The following is a 24,897-nucleotide window of genomic DNA, read 5'->3' on the forward strand; positions in this document are numbered from 1 at the left end:
AACCATGGAAACCTAACCTCTGACCTTTTCTAGGAGGTGCTTCCCCTCTCCCCCACACAGGATAATTACCTCAACATCCTGTTCAGTCACAGTACAGCAGCCATATTGAAAAGTGTCTATGCAGCATATCAGGCCCAAAACTCGCAGGGAATTCTTACCACACCAAATTGGGTGCAGATTTTCGTCTGGAATCGCTGCTGTGGAAAGCAGAGCTGAAAAAAACGAAATCAATACTTACCTAAACTGGAATTGTCATAATGGCGCGTCCCTGCTCCCCATTGGACTCTGCAGTCCGGCCTCCTGTGATTGGCTGCAGCAGTCACATGGGATGAAATGTCATTTCAGGCGGCTAGCAGCACAGAGAATGGGGGAACAAGGTGCCGTCACTATGACAACACAAGAGGAATATACCTTTAATTTTAGCAACTTTTTTTCCCAGATTTGCAACTTTTTTGCAGCGGAATTGCATGCTGCAGATTTTTTTTTGATTTTTTTTTTAAACGCACCACAGGTCATTTTATGTAGTGGATTTGTTCAAATTTCATCCACTTTGCTGGGACTGATTTAATTGCGGAAAACCTGGAGCGTATTCGTAACATAAAATCCGCCCTGTGTGCTTGTAGATCAGTAGACGAATATAAAATTTGTATAATACATACACACTATATCATCCCTACACAAAGAACATTTGGTGAAGCTGTAATACTTTAAAGGTCCTTTCACGATATATCTTATAATACAGGCAAGACGGGAAAGGAAAAAAACCACAAATCTGAGTGTTTCACACTGTACTCGGTTCTCTTTTTGAGCTGTCACTTTCACATTATTACTGGAACCGATGAATAGCAACACTTTTACTGAAGTATTTACCAACCAAGCGGGTTTCTATTGTCTATCGATTCGGAAATGACAGTCATATTTCTATTTGAACGCCAAGTGTGTAAATGGTTTGTCGGCATTACACAACCTCCTCAGCTCGAGGTGGTCCACCTAATTTACAGCCCAGACCTCTAGTCTGACAAAATTAACCCATAGAAAGCTAGAGACTCCGTTTTAAGCCCAGTGGCTTCAGCTGCGATGCTGGATTTCCTGCAAGCAACATTTCCTTCAAACTATGGACATCCCAGATGGAAATTTCGCAGCAAGCCATCAAAGCCATGCTCACTTTTTCTTCTGAACACATAGGTCAACTAGCTTTTATACCCGGCGTTGACTTACAGTATGGATGCGTCATGCGTCATACACCGGCGCCATGTTGTAGTGCAGCACGAGAACACTCCCCCGCCCGTGCACAACGTGCCAGGGCCGCCCCACATCGCTGCCCTCCGCGCAGGGCCGACACCAGGAAAAACACCGCGCGGCTCCCTGCGCAGTAAGACGGGCGCCGGACGTCTCAAGTCCAATAACAGAGGAACGATGCAGCTCCAGGGAAACTGAATGCGTGTAGTGGTATATGCGATAACCGCAATGTGTGCCCTGCTTATAATAATAAATGGTAAGAAGTGTGTGTTATTAGAGGTTGGAGATGATAGAAAGAATCCATAACCATCAATATTATGTAGGAATAAAGACAACTTCCCCCTTGGCACATCCTGTTAGTATGATGCATTTTAAACCAATGAAAAAAAATAAAATAAAAAAAATAAAATAAAAATCGGGCTTCAAACAAACTTTAGAAAATATATATAAGATGGGTTTCCACAAAAACCCATGCATTTGTACCTTTGTAGCGCATTTTTGGAACAGATGCCATGTTGAAAATACACAAACAATCCACTGCATGGGTCCAAAACCCAAGTGTCCAATGAAAATGGTAGCTGCCAGTTGATATGAATAGATGCCCTTTACTGCAGTTCTCCCAGCAATTTCAGCCGGTGTCCGAGCTTCAAGCAGTAGGATCACCCACAATCTGCTTTACTCTGCTTTAAGGGGGTTGCCTGGTTTGGACAGCCCTTTGTCTTGAGGTTTCTAAATATAAAAAAAAGGATGCCTTTGTTTCTCTTTCATTAGAGGATAGCTCATGCAAAAGCTCAGCTTTAAAATAATCAAGAATGAGGATATCTAATGGAAGCTCAGGACATGCTTGGAAAATGCCATTCTAATACACTTTGTACACTTAACTTGTTACAACTGGAATACCCCTATATCACCTATCCAGTGGATAGGGTTAGATCAGTGGGAGTCTAACCAACGGGACCCCCACTGATCACCAGAACGGGGGACCCACGGTCCCGTCCCGCCCAGCAGCTAGACCAGACTTGCCAGGAGGAGTTGATTGGAGCGGAGGTTGAGCATGCACTCGGACGCTTCATTTAAAGTCTATAGCAATAATGGAAACTGCTGAGTGCTATACTTGGCAGTTTCTGCTTTGTTAAGTGTTACAATTAATGTTCCCAATGATAACAGGTACATCTATGTTACTACAAATCATTGACGCATGCATGACAAGTGTTCTGGCTAACAGGACAAATTTCAGTCAAACTATTTTTATTTTATTTTGAAGATCAAACCCCCCTCAAAGAAAAAAAATTTCACACAAACATTTTTTGTTCAGTCAGTAAATAGTGTCTATTGTCTGAGAAGAAAATGACAAAAGGTTGAGAAACCCTATTTTATTTGTACAAAAAAGTCTGCAGTAGATTCTAAAGGCCTTGTTCATACGGCATTCAAAAGGAAATAAACGTGTAAACAGGTCAAAACCGCTCGCGTTGTCCACAGCCGGAGATATGGCTATTTGAATAGTGCTCCCTTCGCTCCAGCCTCAGTCTCTCACACTGTGTGAAGCAGCTTCATGCTGATAGGACAGCGTCAGAGGTTGTGAGGCAGCTCCACCTCAGGAGAATCGCTGGTTTTGACACCTATATTTGCTAAGTATAGCTTAATTTGCATATTTTGTAAAAAAAAAAAGCTCAACTTAAAATAAACGTTTTGGGATAATTTTCACTAGCGTTATCAGGGTGACAGCGCCTATTAGATTAGTTAGGAGATTGGTCATTACTAAACTAGTGACAGATCCTCTTTAATTAAACATTTTTCTGAATGATATGATCTATCAGTGAATTGCAAAGAAAGTTTCTGGTTAACTCATGATCTGCAACTCACTGCACTAATCATTCTGTCTATGGCTCACTGCAGCGCTCAGTTACATGCTGGAGATCCCTTAAAGGGGGTTGTTTGGTTTAAGCAAATTAATGGTATTTTTTGTAGAATTAAAAAAAAAAAAAAAAGTTACAAAATGTAACCCCTTTAGGACGCAGCCTGTTTTGGGCTTGTGGCACAGCCGATTTTTTCAAATCTGACATGTGTTACTTTATGTGGTAATAACTCCAGAATGCTTTTACCTATCCAAGCGATTCTGAGACTGTTTTCTCGTGACATATTGTACTTTATGATAGTGGAAAAATTTGGTTGATAAATTCAATATTTATTCGTGACAAACACCAAAATTTAGAGAAAATTTGCAAAAATTAGCATTTTTCTAAATTTAAATGTATCTGTTTGTAAAACCGATGGTAACTAGTGACTATTTTGTGTGGTATTACTATTTCCCATACGTGTACTTTATATTTGCATCATTTTTTGAACATAATTTTATTTTTCTAGGACGTTACAAGGCTTAGAACTTTAGCTGCAATTTCTCACATTTTCAAGGAAATTTCAAAAGGATATTTTTACAGGGGCCAGTTCAGTTCTGAAGTGGTTTTGAGGGCCTTATATATTAGAATACCCCATTTTAAAAACTGCACCCCTCAAAGTATTCAAAACAGGATTGAGAAAGTATTTTAACCCTTTAGGTGTTTCACAGGAAATAAAGCAAAGTAGAGGGGAAATGTACAAATTTCTCTTTTCTTTGCCGAAATTCATTTCTAATAAAAAAAAATTGTGTAACACAGAAGGTTTTACCCGAGAAATACAACTCAATATTTATTGCCCAGGTCCTGCAGTTTTTAGGAATACCCCTAGTGCCCTAATGGACTGAAGCACCGGCCTCAGAGGCAAAGGTGCACCTAGTGGATTTTGGGGCCTGCTTATTTTTAGATTATATTTTAGGCACCATGTCAGGTTTGAAGAGGTCTTGTGGTGCCAAAACAGTGGAAACTCCCCAAAAGTGACCCCATTTTGGAAACTAGACCCCTCAAGGAATTTATCTAGGGGTATAGTTAGCACTTTGACCTCACAGGTATTTTGCTATATTTATTGGAGTTAGTCTGTGAAAATGAAAATCTACTTTTTTTCTGAAAACAGACATTTTTAATATTTACAAGGAATAAAGAAGAAAATTCACCCCAACATTTGTAAAGCATCTTCTCCCGATTACGGAAATACCCTATATGTGGTAATAAACTGCTGTTTGGACCCACGGCAGCGCTCAGAAGGGAGGGAGCGCCATTTGCTTTTTGAAGTGCAGATTTTGCTGGATTGGTTTTTAGTGCCATGTCGCGATTGCAACCCCCTGGAGGGAACAAAATAGTGGAAACACCCCAAAAGTGACCCCATTTTGGAAACTAGACCCCTCAAAGAATTTAGTAGAATTAGGCCGTGAAAATGAATATAAACATTTTTATTCACTAAAAAGTTGAATTTTTTTCATTTTCACAAGGGATAAAGGAGAAAAAGTCGCCCTAAGGGCTTATTCAGACGAACGTTGCGTTTTTGCGTGCGCAAAAAACGCGGCGTTTTGCGCGCGCAGAAACCACTTGACAGCTCTGTGTGTCATCCGTGTATGATGCAGGGCTGCATGATTTTAGCGCAGCCGCCATCATAGACATGAGTCTAGTAGACGTCAGTCACTGTCCAGGGTGCTGAAAGAGTTAACTGATCGGCAGTTAACTCTTTCAGCACCCTCGACAGTGAATGCCGATTACAATATCGAGAAACCTGTTAAAAAAAAAAAGAAAAAGTTTGTACTTACCGAGAACTTCCCTCCCGGCCGTTGCCTTGGTGACGCGCCTCTCTTGACATCTGGCCCCACCTCCCTGGATGACGCCGCAGTCCATGTGACCGCTGCAGCCTGTGCTTGGCCTGTGATTGGCTGGAGCTGTCACTTGGACTGAATTGTCATCCCGGGAGGTCAGACTGGAGGAAGAAGCCGGGAGTTATCGGTAAGTCAGAACTTCTTTTTTTTTTTTTACACGTTCATGTATATTGGGATCGGAAGTCACTGTCCAGGGTGCTGAAACAGTTTAACTCTTTCAGCCCCCTGGACAGTGACTATCTCCTGACGTCGCGTACCGGAAATGTTTTTGCCGGGTTCGGCCAAAACGAGTTCAGCCGAACCCGGTGAAGTTCGGTTCGGTTGTCCAGGTTCGCTCATCTCAAAGACACTCCGTTTGGATGTTTGTAAACAGAAAAGCACGTGGTGCTTTTCTGTTTACATTCATCCTTTTGACAGCTGGTGTGCGAAACAGGCAGTTCGCACGGAAGTGCTTCCGTGCGACCTGCGTGGTTTTCACGCACCCATTGACTTCAATGGGTGCGTGATGCGCGAAATACGCGGAGATATTGACCATGTCGCACTTTTTGCGCAGCGGACAAACGCTGCGCAAAAAGCACGGACTGTCTGTACTGCCCCATAGACTTGTATTGGTCTGTGCGTTGCGCGTGAAAACCACGCGGCCCGCACGGACCCAATACACGTTCGTGTGAATCCACCCTAAATTTGTAACGCAATCTCTCCCGAGTACGACAATACCCCACATGTGGTAATAATGAATTTATTTAATAGAAATTAATTAACCTTTGCAGGACTGATCCTTTTTTGCTTTTCCATTTTAGTTTTTCACTCCCCGCCTTCCAAACGGCATAACTTTTTTATTTTTCCATGAATTGAGCGGTGTGAGGGCTTATTTTTGGCAGGATGAGTTGTAGTTTTTATTGGTACCATTTTTTGTTAGATGCAAATTTTTGATCACTTTTTATTACATTTTATTTAGAGCTTTGGTGGCCAAAAACAGTGATTTTGGCGTTAAATTCTTTATCTCTTACGGCGTTCATAATGCGCTATAAATGACAATTTAACTTTATTCTGCGGTTCGGTACGATTATGGCGATTCCAGATGTATATAGTTTTTTTATGTTTTGCAGAGTTTGCACAATAAAATCACTTCTTTATAAAATAATTTATTTTCTGTATCACCATATTCTGAGAGCCGTAACTTTTTTATTTTTCAGTCAAAAAAGCGGTGTAAGGTTGTTTTTTGCGGGACGGGTTGTAGTTTTTATTGGTACTATTTTCGGGTACATGCGACTTTTTGATCACTTTTTATTCTATATTTTGGGAGGGGATGGTGACCAATAAATAGCGATTCTGGCATTGTTTTTAGGTTGGGTTTTTTGCAGCGTTCACCGTGCGGTAAAAATAACATTATAGTTTTATAGATTGGGTCGTTACGAACACGGTGATACCAAATATGTGTACTGTTTAACGGTTTCATTTTTTTTCCATAATAAGAGACTTATTATAGGAAAAAAAAAATCTTTTATTTTTACACTTTTGTAAAACATTTTTATTAACTTTTTTTTTTTCTTTACTTTTTACACTCTTTTTTTTTTACCTGCAGCTCTGATCGCTGCTAGAATACATTACACTACCTAGGTAGTGTAACGTATTCCAGCTGTCAGTGTGACGTCACAGTCAGGCCTCATGCACACGACCGTATTTTTTCCCACCCGTAAATACTGGCGTAAATACGGGTCCGGTGTCACACGTATTCGACCCGTTTTGCACCAGTATTTACGAACCCGTGCCCGTAAATATGGGTCCGGTGTCACCCGTATTCCACCCGTATTTACGGGCACGTTTTTGGCGGCAAAATAGCACTGCACTAATCGGCAGCCCCTTCTCTCTATCAGTGCAGGATAGAGAGAAGGGACAGCCCTTTCTGTAATAAAAGTTAAAGAAATTCATACTTACCCGGCCGTTGTCTTGGTGACGCGTCCCTCTCTTCACATCCAGCCCGACATCCCTGGATGACGCGGCAGTCCATGTGACCGCTGCAGCCTGTGATTGACCTGTGATTGGCTGCAGCGGTCACATGGCCTGAAACGTCATCCAGGACGTCGGGCCGGATGTCGAGAGGGACGCGTCACCAAGGCAACGGGCGGGAGTTCTCGGTAAGTATGAACGTCTTTTATTTTTATTTTTTACAGGTTTATTCTGATCGGTAGTCACTGTCCAGGGTGCTGAAAGAGTTACTGCCGATCAGTTAACTCTTTCAGCTCCCTGGACTGTGACTATTTACTGACGTCGCTTAGCAACGCTGCCGTAATGACGGGTGCACATATGTAGCCAACCGTCATTACGAGAGCTCCATAGACTTCTATGGACTGTCCGTGCCGTTATTACGGCCTGAAATAGGACATGTTCTATCTTTTTCAACGGCACGGGCCCCTTCCCGTGAGAAAACGGGAAGGCACCCGTCGCCAATAGAAGTCTATGAGTCGGGAGTTTTTACGGTCGTGTGCATGAGGCCTCACTCTGACAGTTAGTCTACGAGGACCAGCAGAGGCTGATCCTCATAGGCTTGCATACATGGCAGACCCGGGGGCCGTTGTCTGGCCCCCGGGTGCCATCACAAGCATCAGCAGCCCCCACAATTGCATGGGGGCTGCTGATGTGCTACAAACCCTGTACATGCGGAGATCGCAATCGAGCCCCGCATGTAACGGGTTGATTGCCGAAATCAGCGGCAATGAGCCGCTGATCGGCAACTAGTGGAGTGTCAGCTGTCAGGGACAGCTGACCTCCCGGATCCCGATGCACACTGTCGCCGACACTGTCACAGACACTGTCATCGACAGTGTGCATCGCGAACGGCAGTGATGTCCTGTCACTCTGACAGGAAGTCTATCAGGAGGCTGATCCTGATAGGCTTCCGTACATGGCAGACACGGAGGTCATTACTTGGCCTCCGATCGCCATGCTAGCCATCTGTAAACCTCACGATTTCATCGTGAGTTCTGCCGATGAGCTAGAAACCCTTGAATGCGGTGATTGCAATCGATCACCGCAATCAAGGGGTTAATTGCCGGAATCAGCGGAAATAAGCCGCTGATCGGCATACAGTGGAGTGTCAGCTGTCAGGGACAGCTGGCCTCCTGGTTCCTGGTGCATACTGTCGCCGACAGTGTGCACCGGGAACCACGCAGTAACTATACATCCCTGTGCCTTAAGACACTGGCCACATGGACGTACAGTTGCGTCCTGGTGCGCGTAGGGGTTAAGTATACTTTCTTTATAAATTGCTTACAATTAAAGATCTGCTTGCAGTTACTCATTAGGAACATTCATGGTTTACTTCCAGTGGATAAAAGTCTGTCCATGGTCATGTGATGTACAGGTGCTGGGATCGTTAGAAGACACAGCTCTGACACACAGGTGCACAGATCGTTACAGTATGTGTATCACAGCTGTCTAACGATCCCAGCACCTGGGTGTCCATCACGTGACCCACGGACAGAATTTTATCCACTGAAAAGCAATGAATTTTCCTACTGAACAAGCAAATCTTGAAAACGGAGGAATACAGAAAGTTTATTTACATTTTTTTATAAACTTAAACTATACAAAAAAAAAAAAAGTATTTTGTCGAAACCAGACAACCGCTTTAAAGGAGCTATAGAGCTTGCAAACGCCAGTTGTAAAGCCACCTATGCCCAGGACTTGGCCTAGAACTAGAGGTCAGGCATGTTCAGTCAAAGTCGCATCTTTGCTTTAGTCCTGATTTCCTCTGTATTTTTATTCTTCTACTTTCTGCAGTAATTTTGAAGCCAGTAGAACGTTGAAAGTATAAAGTTAGAACCAGATTTGTCGATAAACAGCAATTTATCCCAATGTTTGTTACTAGTGATTGAGGTGTGTGAGGATATGTTCACACGTAGTAAAAGTAGTGGAAAATTACAGAGCCGTTTTCAAGGGGGAAAAAAACCCTCTAATTTCAAGGTGTGGAAGTTGAAAATGAAGCTTCTTTTATTTGATGTTTCTTTCGAGGCGTTTTCCATAATCTCAGGAAAATAAGCTCCAAAAAAATTCAGCTAGGTAAAAATACGCCTCATGTGAACAGCGGTGTATTTCATATTAAAGTCAATAGGAAAACTGTTGGCAGGCTAATTTCAAAGGGTATTTTGGAGTGTAAAAAGAGGCGTTTACGCTCCAAAATCAGTCTGAAAATAAGCAGTGTGAACATACCTTTACACAACAGCCATGTTCTATGATAGTAAATGGAGATGCCTTAGGTACTTTTGGCAAGGCAATCCATAATGATTGCATTTTGCTTGTGTTGCACCAGGCACAAACTAGATTGGGGACAATTTTATTAACTTTCTATGTTAAAAAAAAAAACTGGCAGAGAAGCATCGCAAACTTAAAGGGAATGCGTCGCGATTTAAACTTTTTTTTGAAGTTACTTATTTCTATTATATTTGTTTTTTTGCTGTATTTTTTTTTCTTCCACATGGTGGAAAGTATTAAAAATGAAATAATAATTTGACGTTTTCCTATGTTGGCCACCAGAGGGAGCACTTTCCAGAATTACAGCAAGGTGAATAAGGCAATGTGGGAGGGAATCTCATCCCCCCCCCCCCTCCTACAAGCCAGGAAAAGGTGTCTTCAAATTGCTAAGCAGTGTCTGGCTGTCATTTTGGGTGTGATTCTGCAGCTGGCAGAAGCTATAGGACACACTAAAAGGCTAAGGGTATGTTCAGACGCTTACTAAACAAACAGCTCCTGATTTTCAGCCATTTTTTAAATCAAACTCGCGTTTTTTTACGGCGTTTTTTACGGCCGTTTTTCTATATAGTCAATAAAAAATGGCTCCAAAAACGTCCCAAGAAGTGATATGCACTTCTTTTTGGCGAGCGTCTTTTTACGTGCCGTTTTTGGAAAACGGCCGCGTAAAAAACGCCCCATCTGAACAGAACGCCGTATTTCCCATTGAAACCAATGGGCAGATGTTCGGAGGCGTTCTACTTCTGATTTTTCAGCGTTTTTTTTCAGGCCATTTACGGCCCAAAAAACGCCTGAAAACACTGCGTGTGAACATACCCTTAAAATGATGAAAGTGAAGTGAATGACTTTTCAGTTTACAGGTTCACACAGCATGTATTTGACACGTTTTGTTTGCACATTTTACATGCCTCCTGCGAAATGTTTTTATCCCTCCATCCTGCTGACAGTCTCCTCCAGCGTCCCCACCCAATCTTGCTGACAGTCTCCTCCTCTGTAGACTCCCACACAGTCCAATTTGAAATGCGCGCCGTCCGGCGCCATTTTCCTGTGGACCGGAAGTCGCGGCCGGACAGTAAGATTACTACTTCCGGTCGCGGCTTCCGGACTTGTGCACTTGGACCAGCGGCAGCAGACGGAGCGGACGGGCCGGAGGGAGCCGCGACGGCAGGAGCAGGTAAGAGATTTCTATGTATGTTCGTGTTTGTGTGTGTTTACTACTGTATGTAAACCTACTACACTGTGTGTTAGCCCAAAAAATGGCGACACACAGTGTAGGAGGTTGGACCGTTCAATCCCCTCGTTTATCCCGGCACTAGCCAGGATAAAGGAGGGGGGGATTCTCAGAGCTCACTAGAGCGAGTGCTTTTTTCCCAATTTTGCAGCAAAAAGCAATGTGGTTGCTTTACCACATGCAATGCTGCAATTTTGGGAATAGCTCCATCTAGTGACCAGCAATGGGAAATATTATAAATTAGAATCTAATTTATAATATTTCCTGACTCGTGAAAAAAAAAAAATAATTTTGAACAATGTTTAAACACCTATACACTAAATGTTTAATTAAAAAAAAAACAAACATGTTTTGCTGGCAACACATTCCCTTTAAGTGTGTGGGGCTTAGCTAAAGTGGGTTGGGCTACCCACAGCATTACAAATCTATCATAATTTACATCATAAATCTTTGTCTGCTTGTGACAGGCACATATTTCACTTTCTGGCACACCTTAATTTATTAAGAGGTGTGCGTCTCTTAATAAATTATGCAAACAGTAGGAAGAAAAAACCGGGGCGATTGTAGCACTGCTAAACATCACATCCGTTTTCAGGTTGCCATGATGACCTGCCGCAGCATTCAGTTTTCTACAAATCCTGATTATAGGTTATCAACACCACAACTGCTGCTCTGGTTTACAACTTACTAGTGTTCCTCTGCACACTTATTTTTAACCTGTGAAGTAAGGGTGTGTGCACACGACCTATTTTCAGACGTAATTCAAGCGTTTTATGCCTCGAATTACGCCTGAAAAGACGGCTCCAATACGCCTGCAAACATCTGCCCATTGCTTACAATGGGTCTTACGACGTTCTGTTCAGACGAGGTGTAATTTTACGCGTCGCTGTCAAAAGACTGCACGTAAAATTACGCCCGCGTCAAAGAAGTGCAGGACACACTTCTTGGGACATTTTTGGAGCAGTTTTTCATGGACTCCAATGAAAAACAGCTCCAATTACGTCCGTAAAAGACGCCGCGAAAACAACTCCGTAATTTCAGACATATTTTGCGTTTGCGTGTGAACATACTCTAATTGTTATGTAACCTGCACGGTGACCTGTGTCTAACACTTTGACCCCACTTTAATTGCATTGGTCTGTATATATATAGCTGCTTGTTCTATGGGCTGACACTAGGACCGGATAAAGGCTCCGGTTCGGAGCTGAAACGCATTGTCCGTTATTTCCCTAAATACCGTTATCTTTACTTGGAAGTCTGTTTTAGAAGTTTTAGCAGCACTAAAATTGCCCTGTTTTTTTCTTCCTACAGTTTGCATCTGATTACGGGCGTTACTCACAGATCCCGTACCAGGGAAAACAGCAGTTTTCATCATTTCAGCCTATTCACAGAGTTGTGCCTGCTCAGCACATCCTGACCAGGTGAGCAGTTCAACTTTACTTTATGTTCATCCAAGCCCACTAAGGTTCGACGCTATTGAGCGCCATCTTGGTCTCTTTTTCGTCCACAGTTCTTAATATAGAGAGTGGTGGAATAAGACGTTCCTAATTTATGAAGACTGGCGTATGAAACGCCAGACTTCCTCCACCCCCCCCCCCTTTAGGTTTATGGATAAAAATAGATGTTACTACTATTTTGCCACTGAAGAAAACATACAACACGTAAATAAGATTCCTAGACCTTTTTCTAAAATAATACCAACCACACATTGTAAGACCCTCCAGCACATGGAAACAATAGGACACTACAGCCATGTGTTCTGGTACCCATACACCTGTTGGTGAAGCAGTAGAATGACAGACTAGCAGAGGTCATATGGAATAAAAGGTTGAATATTTTCTTTATTACGGTTGATATAATTTGGTTTATAGTGCAGGACACAGACCTGATCAGATTCAATGCCCGAATATACACTAATTCTGTGTGCAAGGATCCTGTGCAATGGCACACAGTCCATACAGGCCCATAAAAAGGGCCCATAGGGACTGGATGCCACCTTATGGCGTACAGTATTCTCCTCTACAAGCTAGAATTTTAGGAGAGAAGCAACAATTTGTGTGGGTAAGAACAAGGAACACCGCTTATAGATTCTATCACCATCGTATTAGGAATCTGTAACAAGGCCATGTGCACGAGGCCTTACCTTCCAGTAAAAATCTGTCACTAGTAAAAGGTTAAATGTTTTTCCCGGATTAAATTCTACTGGGCTTTATGGAGAAATATTGAGTACCAACTAAAAGGGAAACTTATTCATTTCATCCATTGTTACCTACTGTTTAACCGCTTCCCGACCGCCCACAGTAAATTCACATTGCCGCTTGCTGGGCTCTGTGCAGCGCCAACGTGAATTCACGGTGGGTGTTAACAGAGCGATCGGGTGTCTCAGAGAGCCGCTGACACCCGGATCGCGCTGTCGTCACCTGCCTCTGGTCCCAGAGACATGATCGGGACCGGATTTATTCAGGTCCCGATCATGTGATGGTCAGGATAACCAGTCATGGCCATTGCAGGGAAAGTTTGTTATAGCAACGAACTTTCCCCTGTAACCTACACTGTATCCCCTCTACTGTTCTATCAGAGAGCAAATAGAGGAGAGACAGTGCCTCTGGTCCCGGAGACGTAATCGGGACTTGATTGGTTCAGGTCCCGATCATGTGATGGTCATGATAACCAATCATGGCCATCGCAGGGAAAGTTTGCTGTAGCAACAAACTTTCCCCTGTAACCTACACAGTCTCCCCTCTGCTGTCCTATCAGAGAGCAAAACAGAGGAGAGATGACAGTGCCTCTGGTCCCGGAGACATGATCGGATTGGTTCAGGTCCTGGTCCTGGTAACAAATCATGGCCATCACAGGGAAAGTTTGTTGTAGCAACAAACTTTCCCTGGGACCAAGTATATATAAACGCGGTCTCTCCCCTGCTGCTCTGTCAGAGAGCAAACAGAGGAGAGACAGTGTCAGATCTGTGAATATAACAGTAGAAGGGCTTATTTAGACGAACGTGTAATACGTCCGGGCAACGCGCGTGATTTTCACGCGCCTCGCACGGGCCTATGTTAGTCTATGGGGCCGTGCAGACTGTCCGTGAGTTTCATGCAGCGCGTGTCCGCTGCGTAAAACTCACGACATGTCCGATATTTGTGCGTTGTTCCGCGTGACGTGCGTGATTCATGCAACAGCAGTAATAAGTATGAATGAAAACAGAAAAGCACCACGTGCTTTTCTGTTTACAAACAGAGTGTCATAATGATGGCGGTTGCGCGAAAATCACGCAGCCACGCATCATACGTGTCTGACACACGGAGCGGTGAAGTACCTTTTGCGCGTGCAAAAGGCCACGGTTTTTGCGAGCGCAAAACGCACACGCTCGTGTAAATCCGGCCTAAGACATATTAAAAAAAACATCACATAAATTCCCCCAATCCGATTAATCTGCCTTGTTAGGTAGGATATAGGGTTAGGGTATAGTGCTAGGTTTTAGTATTTGGGTAGTTCGTAATAATAATAATTAGGGTATAGTTAGTAATAATTTAGGGTGACGGTTAGCATAGTATAAGTTATATTAGTAATCAATTTGATAGGAAATGCTGTGCCAGTCAATTAATTTGTTCTAATTAAATTAACTAATTTCATACCATTTACGTTTATATACCTTTACGTATAAAAATATAAAACGTCATAAAATGGCCCGTCAATTTTATTCTGCAGAGGAGGCATATGCCCTTTTATGTTCTGATAGCGAAGAAAGTGTCTTGTAAGATGGCGATTACTATTTTGAGGGTTTTGCTCTTAGCGAAAGTGACAGCTCAGAGTCTAGCGGTCATTCTGGTTCATCCTCAAAAATGACAAGGACCAGTACAGGACAGGAAGACAGGGCTGTTGGAGAAACATCTCCAAATCAGGGCACGATGCCCAGTACAAGCGACATGCCTCGTTTTAGTGAAGAGGCGCATGCCAACCTACAAGGGAGTTTGCCACTAGATGTAGCATTTATGAGATCGGAGGCTTCAAATTCTGGTAAAAAAAAACGCTCGTTCCCGAGAATTGCCCGGTGTAAACAGGGCAACAATCAGCCGATGAACGAGCAAACAGTCGTTCATCGGCTGATTGTATAGTTTGCACAGCCTAAAATATTATCGTATGATAGAAATGTATGGGGACGAGCGATCGGAGTAATGAGCGCTCGCCCCCATACATTGCACCTTTCACAAGCGGTTATCAGTAAACGAGCTCCAATCAGCGAGACAGCATGTTTAATCGGCGCTTATTTGCTCCGTTCACAAGGAGCTATGTAGGGGGGACTAGAGCTAGTTACTCAGATTGCTCATCCCCATACAGTTTTCTCATGTCGGAGGCGCATCAAAGGGAGATGTGCTGCCAATAACCTTTTATGCAGCCTAAACGATACAATCAGCCGATGAACGAGCGTGTGTACATTAATCGGCTGATTGTTGCATGGTTTACACAGGGCAGTGATCGGGAACAAGCGTTTTGTGAACGCTCGTTTGCCCAATAACTGTCCAACATACACATAGTTATCTACTAAGTAATTTTATACATCAAGATAAACTTGTAAAAAAGAAAAAAAAAAAAAAAGAGCGCTGATTGACTATGGCGAGGCGTTAACGGTCAAATGCGATTATGGTTACATATAAATGCATGTCTTTCTGGCTAACAATTCCACACCTCCAGTCTAATCTGCCAACACTAGCAAATGCTGGTTTGTCGTAGAGTAAAACTTTCATGACTACCTCAAAATTAGCGTTGACACGAGGAAAGAATGCCAAAAACGGCAATTCTCACTGATCGCTGCGAATGTTTACACTAGCTAATAATTGCAAACCAACTTTTGTTTAACATGATAAACCGCACCATGTAAAAGTCTCTTAACCCCTTAATGACCAGCCTATTTTAAACCTTAATGACCAAGCCATTTTTTACGTTTTTCCAGCGTCGCATTCCAAGAGCTATAACTTTTTTGCGTCGACATAGCTGTATAAGGTCTTGTTTTTTGCGGGACAAGTTGTATTTTTTTAATAGCACCATTTTGAGGTACATATAATTTATTGACTTTTTGGGGGGGGGGGGAATAGAAAAAAAAAAGAAATTTTGCCACTCTTTTTCGCGTCCTAAATCTACGCCGTTTACCGTGTGGTATAAATAACACAATAACTTTATTCAGCGGGTTGTATGTTTTACTACTTTTACACAGTAAAAACGCTTTTTTTTTTCAAAATTATTTGTTTGTGTCTCCATATTTGAAGAGCCATAACTTTTTTATTGTTTCGCCGATGCGGTTGTATTAGGGCTTTTTTTTGCGGGACGACTTGTAGTTTTTATTGCTACCAGCTTGGAGTAGATGCGACTTTTTGATCACTTTTTATCACATTTTTTTAAAGTCAGAATTCACAGAAAACAGCAATTTTTCCATAGTTTATTTATTTTTTTACAGCGTTCACCGTGCGGGTTAAATAATGTAATAGATTTATAGTCGGTCGTTACGGATACGGCGATACCAAATATGCGTAACTTTTTTACTTTATTTTGTTTTTTTAATAGTAAAGCAGTTTGTAAGGGGAAAAGTGGGTTTTTCATTTTTTCTTTTTTAAACTTTTTTTAAAATTAAATTTATTCAACTTTTTTTTACTAGTCCCACTAGGGGACTTTAATATGCGATTCTCCGATCGCTATTATAATACACTGCAATACTTTTGTATTGCAGTGTATTACTGCCTGTCCGTTTAAAACGGACAGGCATCTGCTAGGTCATGCCTGCGGCATGATCTAGCAGGCATTCACGACAGGCAGACCTGGGGGCCTTTATTAGGCCCCGGCTGCCATCGGAGACACAGACACTCGGCGATCGTATCGCCGAGTGTCAGTGGGATGAGAGGGAGCTCCCTCCCTCTCTCCAAAACCACTCAGATGCGGTGCACACTATTGGGCACCGCATCTGAGGGGTTAAACGGGTGAGATCGATACTTAGATCGATCTCACCCGGCAGAGCAGGGACGCCCCCAGCCCTCAGCTACATCTGGCAGCTGAGAGCAGGGAGATTTGACAGCTCCCTGCTCTGTTAACTTATTCCGATGCAGCGACGTAAAAAGTCTATTGCATCGGAATAAGGCCCGTTAGTGACCGACGTAAAAACACTATGGGCCGGTCACTAACGGGTTAAACGGCAAGAGCAGCAAATAAACACATGGCTGCTTCTTCATTGTTCCCAAGAATTCTTGCAGAAATAGGGTTTGTTGCCTTACCAAGAAGTAGGCCCCTCAGTTCTCATGTCTATATATGGTAGCCAAACACTGACTAATTCTAGAATACGTAAAAAAAAACAAAATTACAAGCTTGTAAAAGGGCTTTTTTGTTTTTTTTTTTATAGGCCACTGCAAGCAGTTTCCATTGAAAGCTAAACTTTGCTGTGAAGCCCAATTACACAAATGTGACAAAAACTTCCCTCCAAACTGATAATTTGTTTACGTTACACATACGCAAAAATAGAGACCTGTATCTGTTCTATAATTTAGTGTGGCGCATATACAGAACTCAACGATATGAAAAAAGCAGATAGAATAGGATAATACCTCCGTTGTTTATTCCAGTTTATGATGTGTACACTGGGGTTAGGGTCAGTATCAACCTGATCAGAGGGCGAGATTATAAGAAAGGCAACACCTATTTAACTTATTTAATAATGATATAGAGGATGGGATTAATAGCACTATTTCTATTTTTGCAGATGACACCAAGCTATGTAGTAATGTTCAGTCTATGGAAGATGTTCGTGAATTGCAAGCGGATTTCAGTACACTAAGTGTTTGGGCATACACTTGGCAAATGAAGTTTAATGTAGATAAATGTAACGTTCTGCATCTGGGTACCAACAACCTGCGAGCATCATATGTCCTACGGGGAGCTACACTGGGGGAGTCACTTGTTGAGAAGGATCTGGGTGTACTTGTAAATCAAACTAAATAACAGCATGCAATGTCAATCAGCTGCTTCAAAGGCCAGCAAAATATTGTCGTGTATTAAAAGAGGCATGGACTCGCGGGACAGGGATGCAATATTACCACTTTACAAAGCATTAGTGAGGCCTCATCTAGAATATGCAGTTCAGTTCTGGCTTCCAGTTCATAGAAAGGATGCCCTGGAGTTGGAAAAAATACAAAGAAGTGCAACGAAGCTAATAAGGGGCATGGAGAATCTAAGTTATGAGGAAAGATTAAAAGAATTAAACCTATTTAGCCTTGAAAAGAGACGACTAAGGGGGGGACGGACATGATTAACTTATATAAATATATTAATGGCACATAAAAAAAAAAATATGGTGAAATCCTGTTCCATGTAAAACCCATCAAAAAACAAGGGGGCACTCCCTCCGTCTGGAAAAAGAAAGGTTAAATCTGCAGAGGTGACAAGCCTTCTTTACTGTGAATGTATGGAATAGTCACCGCAGGAGCTGGTCACAGCAGGGACAGTAGATGGCTTTAAAAAAGGCTTAGATAATTTCCTAGAACAAAAAAAATATTAGCTCCTTTGTGTAGAAATTTTTCCTTTCCCATTCATTGGTTGAACTTGGACACGTGTCTCTTTTCAACCGTACTAACTATAACGATTATAAGGCTCATCAATAATGTAATCATATTATTAGTGTTAAGTGATGGAATCAGCTCTTCCTCTTAGCACATGACAGAGCATGCTCACAACACACCCCCATATGAAGTCCCTTTAGGACTACTGCTGTCACAATGCAGGCAATATGGTTCCCCCCCCCCAATTATGTAAAGATAGATATTAATATAGCTATATCAGAAACTAAAATCAAAATGCCAGCTCTAACAGAAGAGATCAGAGAAGGAACGGATATCCACATTTAACCATTTGTATGCCATGATCAAAGCGGATGCAGTGCATGTTTATTTATATTTTTCCAAACACTATTTTTAACCCCTTCCCGCTGCAGCCGCTTTAGACCTTCTTGACAGAGCCTTATTTTTTAAATCGGACGTGTCACTTTATGTGGTAATAACTTTCCGAATCGCTTGGATAGGTAAGAGCATTCCAGACTGTTTTCTCGTGACACATTGGACTTTAAGTTAGTGGTACAATTTGGTCGATCTATTCAGTAATTAATTGTGAAAAACACATGTTACCTGTATCTGCTTGTAAGACAGATAGTAATACCACAAGAAAAATAGTTAAACATTTATCAAACGTCTACTTTAGATTGGCATCGTTTTTTGAACATCCTTTTATTTTTCTAGGACGTTACAACGCTTAGAACTTCAGCAGAAACTTCACATTTTCAAGAAAATTTCAAAAGCCTATTTTTACAGGGACCAGTTCAGTTGTGAAGTGGCTTTGAGGGGCCTATGCAATACAAACCCACATAAGTCACCCCATTTTAAAAACTGCACCCCTCAAAGTATTCATTTAGAAAGTTTAACCCTTTTTGTAGAAATTCATAGTTTTACCAGAGAAACACAACTCACTATTGATTGCCTAGATTCTGCAGTTTTTATATCCCACATGTGGCCCTAGTGTGCTAATGGACTGAAACACAGGACTCCGAAGCAAAGGAGCACCTAGAACATTTTGGGGCCTTCTTTATTAGAATATATTTTAGCCACCATGTCAGGTTACAAGAAGTCTTGTGATGCCAAAACAAAGGAAAGACCCCAAAAAGACCCAATTTTGGAAACTACACCCCTAGATGAATTCATTTAAGGGTGTAGTATGCATTTTGACCCCACAGGTGTTTCATAGATTTTATTAGAATTTGGATGTGAAAATGATTTTTTTTTCCCAATAAAATGTAGTTTTAGCTAAAAAAAAACAAAACAAAAAACACCAACAACGATGTCCACAAGGAATAAAGAAAAAGCCCGCTAACATTTGTAAGGCAACTTCTCTGGAGTACAGAAATACCCCATATGTGGTCGTAAACCACTGTTTGGGCACATAGCAAGGATCAGAAGAAGGAGCGCCATTTGGCTTTTGGAGCGCAGATTTTCCTATATTGGTTTCTGGACACCATTTCGCTTTTACAAAGCCCCTAAGGAACCAGTACAGTGGAAACTGCCAAAAAATTACTCCATTTACGAAACTACACCCCTTGTTGAATTCATCTAGGAGTGTAGTAAGCATGCAATAGCCCCAGTACCCCTGAGGACGCTACATGTGTAGCGAAACATGTTGGGGGGGCCTTGAGTAATTTTTAAGCAACGTGTTTTGTTGATGGATCTAGTCACTTCACTGCTGATTTGGCTCGGCGTTCTGCAGCCATGGCCATCATTAGCACAGTGTACCATATACTACATAGGCATATTGTCCTATGGTACTACTCCTCCAGCAGCATGCATGTTTATTTTTAAACATATATGTGTTTCGTCTTTTTGCTCATGTAGCTTAATAAAGTTAACAATCATTTAGTGGTAGTTGGGAAATAGGGTTCCTTGCCGGTGGCAATTTTGTATATAGTAAGCATTTTGACCCCACAGGAGTTTCATAGATTTTATTAGAATTGGGCAGTGAAAATTAAAAACAAAAAAAAACACCTCTTTTCTTTAATAAGACATAGCTTTAGCTCAAAAGCTTTTATTTTCTCAACAAATGGAGAAAAGGCATACCAACATTTGTAAAGCAATTTCTCCCGAGTACGGCCATACCCCATATGTGATCGAACTGCTGTTTGGGCACACAGTAGGGCTCAGAAAGGAAGGAGTGCCATTTGGCTTCTGGACTGCAGATTTTGCTGGATTGGTTTCTGGTCACTATGTTGCACTTGCAAAGCCCCTGTGGAACCAAAACAGTGGAAACCCTCCAGAAGTGACCCCATTTTGGAAACTACACCCAAGGTATTCAGTTAGGGGTGTAGTGAGCATGTTGACCCCACAGGTGTTTTGCAGAAACTAGCGTGCACTCGATGTTGCAGAGTGAAAATGGGAATTTTTCCATAGATATGCCAATGTGGTGCCCAGCTTGTGCCACCATGAAAAGACAGCACTCTATTATGCAGGGTTTCCTGGTTTTAGAAACACCCTACATGTGGCCCTAATCTTTTGCCTGGACATTCGACCAGGCTCAGTAGGGAAAGAGCTTCATGTGAAATTGAGGCCTAATTTGGCGATTTACAAAGTAATTGGTTGACAATTGCAGGGTTCGGATGTGAATTAATAAAATAAACCCCTGAGAAGTGACCACATTTTGGAAACTACACCCCTCAAGGCATTTATTAAGGGGTGTAGTGAGCATTTTCACTCCTCAGGTCCTTTCCATAAATGAATGCGCTGAGGATGGTGCAAAGTAAACATTTTCATTTTTCCCTAGATATGCCATTTCAGTGGCAAATATGTTGTGCCACTGGAGACACCCCAAAAATCGCATGCATTGCTGCCGATTTGCTGCCAACCTCTAAGATACAGCGATCGCTGTATCTAAGGGGTTAATGGCAGGGATCGGAGCTAGCTCCGGTTCCTGCCGTTACAGGTGGATGTCAGCTGCAACATACAGATCACATCCACCGCTGAGGACGCTGGCTCAGCTCCTGAGCCAGCGCCATCTTGCCGTCAGCTACGGAAACCTTTCTGACCCCGCCTCTGGGCAGGGCCTGGAAGGCTCCCATACTAGGCAGACCGGGAGACCAGTATTAGGTCTCTGGTTGCCATTGCAGGCACCAGCACCCCGTAAATTTCATTGCTGGTGTGCCAATGATTTGTAAACCCCTTAAATGCAGCAATAGCTTCTGACCGCTGCATTTAAGGAGTTAATGGCGGAGCCAATTTCGGTCCCCACCATTACAGTAGGGTGTCAGCTGTAACCCGGCAATGATGGCATCGACTGAGCTTCTGAGCCGATGCCATACATTTGTCGTAAGTATACGTCAAATTGTGGGAAGCACTGGCTTTCCATGACTTATACTTACAACAAATGTCGAGAAGAGGTTAAAGTACAAGCTATTTAGTTGTTTTTTTAATTTTTCTGCCAATAGAGCAGCTTGATCTTATTTTTTGTGGGAAGCATTGTAGTTTTTCTTATAATTTTTTAGTACATATGATTTTTTGATCACTTATATTTTTTGGAGCGCTAAAGTGACCAAAAAAAACCAGCGATTCTGGTGGTCTTTTTTTTACAACATTCACCGTGCAGGTTAACCGCTTCCCGACCGCCCACTGTATATTCACGTCGGCATTTGCTGGGCTCTGTGCAGTGCCGACGTGAATTCACGGTGGGTGTTAAAAGCGCGATCCGGGTGTCTCAGAGTAGCGCTGACACCCGGATCGCGCTGTTATCACCTACCTCTGTTCCCGGAGATATGATCGGGACCTGATTAGTTCAGGTCCCGGTCATGTGATCGCAGGGAAAGTGTGTTGTAGCAACGAACTGGAAAGTTTGTTGCTATAACAAACTGGAAAGTTTGTTGCTACAACAAACTTTCCCGGGGACCGATTGCTGGTGCAGCAGTCGGTTACAAGGCAGAATCGGGGGCCATATAACGGCCCCCGGGTCTGCCATGCACAGCAGCCTATGAGAACCAGCCGGATGCTGGTTCTCATAAGCTTCCTGTGAGTGTGACTCTCAGCGTCACACTGACAGTTTATAATACGTTACACTACCTAGGTAGTGTAATGCATTATAGCAGCGATCAGTGCTGCCAGGCTTCAAGTAAAACAAGTAAAAAGTAAAAGATTAAGTCATAAAAAAGTTTTATAAAAAAGTTTTATAAAAAAGTGTAAAAACAAGTTATAAAAGTTACAAAAAAAAATAATGCTTTTTTTCCTATAATAAGTCTTTTATTATAGGAAAAAAATGAAAATGTTAAAAAAAGTACACATATTTGGTATTACCGCGTTCGTAACGACCCAAACTATAAAACTATAATATTATTTTTCCCGCACGGTGAACACAGCAAAAAAAATAATTAAAAAACAATGTCAGAATCACTTTTTTTTGGTCATCAACCCTCCCAAAATATAGAATAAAAAGTGATCAAAAAGTCGCATGTACCCCAAAATAGTACCAATAAAAACTACAACCCGTCCCGCAAAAAACAAGCCCTTACACCGCTTTTTTGACGGAAAAATATAAAATTATGGCTCTCAGAATATGGGGACACAGAAAATAAATAATTTTATCAAAGTGATTTTATTGCGCAATCGCCACAAAACATAAAAAACCTATATACATATGGTATCGCCGTAATCGTACCGACCCGCAGAATAAAGTAAAATGTCATTTATACCGCACGGTGAATACTGTAAAAAAAAAAAATACAAAAAACATTGTCAGAATTTATGTTTCTTTGTCACTTTGCTTCCAAAAAAATCTAATAAAAAGTGATAAAAAAAAAAATCACATGTACCCTAAAATTATACTAATGAAAAGTACAGATTGTCCCGCAACAAATAAGCCCTCACACGGCTCCGTTGGAGAAAAAATAAAAAAGTTCTGCCTCTCAGAATATGGCGATGCAAAATGTGCAGAGTGTTCCAAAAGCGGATAGGATCAGGCGCCATTTATCAGTGTGACACCGGCCACATATCTGCGAATTATTATTTATGTACCCCATTATTATACTCTCTTATTATGCCCTGATGTACCCCGCACAGCTTACATATACCCCCACATCATAAACTGAAATACCAGCAAAACCCCAAACAGAACAGTTACCAAGCAAAATCTGCGCTCCAAAAGCCAAATGGTGTTCCCTCCCTTCTGAGCCCCACAGCGTGCCCAAACACCAGCTTACGTCCACATATATGACATTTTATATCCGGGAGAACCCGCTCAACATTGTATGAGGTATTTGTCTTCAGTGGCACAAACTGGGCACAATATATTGTGCATTAAAATGGCATATCAGTGGAGAATTTTAATTTTCACTTTGCACCATCCGCTGCGCATTAACGCCTTGGCGCACCACGACTTAATAGAATGTCATGGTGCGAGGGGTTATATATGGAGCGGTCTCATGCGCTGCACCCGCTCCATATTCTGCAGGTGTCCGCTGTGTATTACAGCTGACACCCGGGACTAACGGACAGGAACAGCGATCGCGCTGTTACAGGAGCCTGTAAAATGATATTATACTGCAATACATTAGTACTGCAGTGTATTGTACCAGCGACCTAATGATCGCTCGTTCCAGTCCCCTAAAGGGACTTTTGGGAGGTTTCCACTGTTTTGGTACCTCAGGGGCTTTGCATATGCGACATGACACCCGAAAACCAGTCCAGCTAAATTTGAGCTCCAAAAGCCAAATATTGTTCCTTCCCTCCTGAGTCCTGCCGTGGGTCCAAACAGCAGTTTATTACCACATATGGCGTATTGCTGTAATCAGGACAAATTGCTTTACAAATTTTGGGTTAATTCTTCTCCTTTATTCATTGTAAAAATTAAACATCTCTATGTTTTTTCAGAAAAAAGTAGATTTTCATTTTCACGGCCTAATTCCACTAAATTCAGCAAAAAAACTGTGGGGTCAAAATGCTAACTATACCCCTAGAACAATTCCTTGAGGGGTGTAGTCTTCAAAATGGGGTCCGTTTTGGGGGGATTCCACTGTTTTGCTTACTCCAGGGCGTTGCAAACGCGACATGGCACTGAAAACCAATCCAGCAAAATCTGCGCTTCAAAATCCAAATGGCGCTCCTTCCCTTCTGAGCTCTGCTGTGGGTCCAAACAGCAGTTTAGTACCACATATGGGGTATTGGCGTAATCGGGAGAAGTAGCTTTACAAGTTCTGGGGTGCTTTTTAATCTTTATTCCTTGCAAAGATTATTTTTTTTAAATATTTTTTCAGAAAAAAAGTAGATTTTCACTTTCACAGACAAACTCCAATAAATATAGCAGAAGACCTGTGGGGTCAAGATGCTAACTATACCCCTAGATAAATTCCTTGAGGTGTGTAGTTTTCAAAACCGTCTCACTTTTGGGGGATTTCCACTGTTTTGGTACCACAAGACCTCTTCAAACCTGACATGGTGCCTAAAATATATTCTAAAAAAAGGAGGCCCCAAAATCCACTTGGTGCTCCTTTGCTTCTGAGACCTGTGTTTCCGTCCATTATCACACTAGAGCCACGTGTGGGATATTTCTAAAAACTGCAGAATCTGGGCAATAAATATTGAGTTGCATTTCTCGGGTAAAACCTTCTGTGTTACAGATTTTTTTTTATTACAAATGAATTTCAGCAAAAAAAATAAAATTTGTACATTTCACCTCTACTTTGCTTTCATTCCTGTGAAGCGCCTAATGGGTTAAGAAACTTTTTGAATGCTATTTTTAATACTTTGAGGGGTGCAGTTTTTAATATGGGGTGATTTATGGGGTCTATCTAGTACATAAGGCCCTCAAAGCCACTTCAGAACTGAACTGGTCCCTGTAAAAATAGCCTTTTGAAATTTTCTTGAAAATGTGAGAAATTGCTGCTAAA

The 24,897-nt window shown here is 42.0% G+C and overlaps 1 long non-coding RNA gene across 1 annotated transcript in view; it reads right to left on the reverse strand.

Annotated features, from left to right (window-relative positions):
- Positions 1 to 1,190: 1,190 nt before the first annotated feature.
- Positions 1,191 to 24,897, reverse strand: part of LOC142740633 (uncharacterized) — a 142,906-nt gene continuing 119,199 nt past the window's right edge. The window contains exon 5 of the long non-coding RNA XR_012880825.1: positions 1,191 to 1,968. This is a non-coding gene — a long non-coding RNA (uncharacterized LOC142740633). The remainder of the gene's footprint in view (positions 1,969 to 24,897) is intronic.

This window comes from Rhinoderma darwinii, chromosome 2, assembly GCF_050947455.1.
Source record: "Rhinoderma darwinii isolate aRhiDar2 chromosome 2, aRhiDar2.hap1, whole genome shotgun sequence".
NCBI lineage: Eukaryota > Metazoa > Chordata > Amphibia > Anura > Rhinodermatidae > Rhinoderma > Rhinoderma darwinii.